Source organism: Canis lupus, chromosome 12 (assembly GCF_003254725.2).
Source record: "Canis lupus dingo isolate Sandy chromosome 12, ASM325472v2, whole genome shotgun sequence".
Lineage (NCBI taxonomy): Eukaryota > Metazoa > Chordata > Mammalia > Carnivora > Canidae > Canis > Canis lupus.
In genome coordinates this window covers 45,988,725-45,991,278 of record NC_064254.1, presented here as the reverse complement: position 1 = coordinate 45,991,278, position 2,554 = coordinate 45,988,725, and the positions used below count along the sequence as shown (strand labels likewise).

At 37.8% G+C, this 2,554-nt stretch overlaps 1 pseudogene; it reads right to left on the bottom strand.

The window, feature by feature from the left end:
* Positions 1–397: 397 nt before the first annotated feature.
* LOC112658730 (40S ribosomal protein S6-like) lies at positions 398–1,143 on the bottom strand (annotated as a pseudogene).
* Between the last annotated feature and the right edge of the window lie 1,411 nt (positions 1,144–2,554).

The following is a 2,554-nucleotide window of genomic DNA, read 5'->3' as shown; positions in this document are numbered from 1 at the left end:
GTGACCTATTAATCATTTTGAAGCTTATAAGCTTATAAGCATTTTAAATTACTGAATTTGGACTTAACATGGTGAAAGATTCTACATGGTGATGGAAGCCTGATAAGCTGCTGCTTCTTTTTTTAATGTCTGATCTTGGGGATCCCGGAGTGGCTCAGTGGTTTAGCGCCTGCCTTTGGCCCAGGGCGTGATCCTGGAGTTCCCGGATCAAGTCCTGGGATCGAGTCCTGGGATGGAGTCCCACATTGGGCTCCCCGCATGGGGCCTGCTTCTCCCTCTGCCTGTGTCTCTGCCTCTGTGTGTGTGTGTATGTGTGTGTGTGTGTGTGTATCTCATGAATAAATAAATAAATAATTTTTTTAAATGTCTGATCTTCTTTATTTGCACTCAGAAAATCTCATTTTTGACTGGACTCAGATTTAAGGTAGCAGCTCTCAGAGAAGATCGCCTCTGTCTCTCAGCAGTCTGTTCCTGGTGGTTTTCTTTGGCCTCCTTCATTCTCTTGGCCAAAATTTTAGCATATTCTGCATCCTCTTCCTTATTTTTGTTAGTGCACTGTTTCTTCAAAGCAACACACCAACGTTTGTGTTGGAGGACACCTGGTATAACAAGACACTGAATCTTGGGTGCTTTGGTTCTAGGTTTCTTACCTTCTTTGTTTAGGGGCTTTCTCACAACATGCTGAGGAACATCATCTTCTTTAGAGAGACTGAAAAGTATGTGGATTGTGCTAGCTCTTTTGGGCCCCAGGCAACAAGGCACAGTAGTATTGGTAATTCCAGGAATATCCTTTTTCCCCTTTTTTTGCAATAACCAAGTTGAGAACACTGAGATTGGCATCCACATGCAACCCCTAACATATTTGCACTTTCTCTCTCCAGTCCTCCTTGGTGTATAGTAGGAATGCCCCTTACTTGGCAGCAGGTGGACATGGCCATGGGTCAAGACAACCTGCTTCATGCAGAAGCCTTATTTGGCTTCCGCACTGATTTGGACCATGTGACCCTTCCATTCTTCACCCAGAGTATCAGTAGCAACTTCTATGGCTAAATGCTTCTCATAAAAGGTACAAAGTTTGCATTCATCCTCCACTTCAATGAGTTTCTGGCAGTCAGTAGCTGAGAAAGAGATGCTTTGCTTCATCCTGAAGCAGCCTACCACCTCCAAGGTGCCGGGAGAAAGAACCGATAAGCTTCTTCTTAACTTCCTAATAAAGTATTCTTGAGGGCACAAAAATGTAAAAGGTGACTTTGAGATCAAATGTTAAGAAAAGATCCTGGAAAATCCGGGTGGAATTGCCACTAAAGGCATCACCAGGCCAGATGAATTGAGAAATACATTATTGAACCACATATCACCTACTCTACTCTCTGAAACAGAAGAAAAGACCACCCAACCCCAACAAATCAGTACTAAAGACAAAAATGAGAAGCCTGGAAAGAGGACAAAAAGAATAAAATAATGAGAGAAGACAATCCATGTGGGGGGTAGAAGACAAAGAGCCAGCTAGGAATTATAAGTGTTCCAATTTTTTAAAAATTGGAAGTCTTTAAGAAGAGAGTAGAATAATCAAAGTCTACTGAATGCTTAGTGGGTCAAAGCTGTGACTCTAGGAATTGTATATCCATTCAAGTAATTAATCATTTGTGAGAGCAACAGAAAGACTTTCTCAAATAAATAAAGACTAAGAAATATACTACTTAAGTATACCTGTTGTTAAATTTAAATAAGGCGAGATTCTCAAACTTTTTATTTAAATATAAAATCTGTAATTTTATTTTACCTCAAGCACATGAAATAAGAGAAAAATAACAATAATCTCCTTCAGATTTCACAGAGACTTCACAAGTTTTATGCCTTTTAGAAAAAATTTACATCTCCATCAAATTTATTACCAAGGCAACTCATTATTAAGTAAACAACCAATCAAAATTACTGACCTTTCTGAAATTAAAGGTTACCATCAACAGTAGTTAACAATAATCTCTGAAGCCCAGGTATCTTATAAAAATCCTTATCTAAAATTAAAATAAGCGAGAATAGTTTCTAGTTTTCTCTGCAAGTGCAGGGAAAGAAAAAACATTTTCTTCTTATATCATATTGTCTTCTTTTATTCATGATTAGTAAGGCCTGTGTTTTGGTTACCACTGACAGAAAAAGAAGCAGACCTCAAAAGCTCAAAGCATGATATGTAAAAGAATAAAATAGCATTACAATAATCAGAATGTGGAGCATATAAGGCTTTACATCTCACTTTCTCAAAAACACTAATAAGAGATTTACTCCAACTATCTGAAGAACGAATCAATCTAGCATGGACTTCTGCATTATAATCCTGGCTTTCTGACCTACTTAAGCAGGCTACTCTCTAAGACTCAATTTCCTCCTCTGTAAAATGAGGATGTATAATTGAGCCTACATTGTTAGATTCCGATGAAAATCAAATCAGATAGTACAGGTGAAATATTTAACATAGGGTTGTTATACAGTAAGAGCATAATGATGAACAAATAATGTAATAAATCTTTACCTAATAATGTATTAATCATACAGA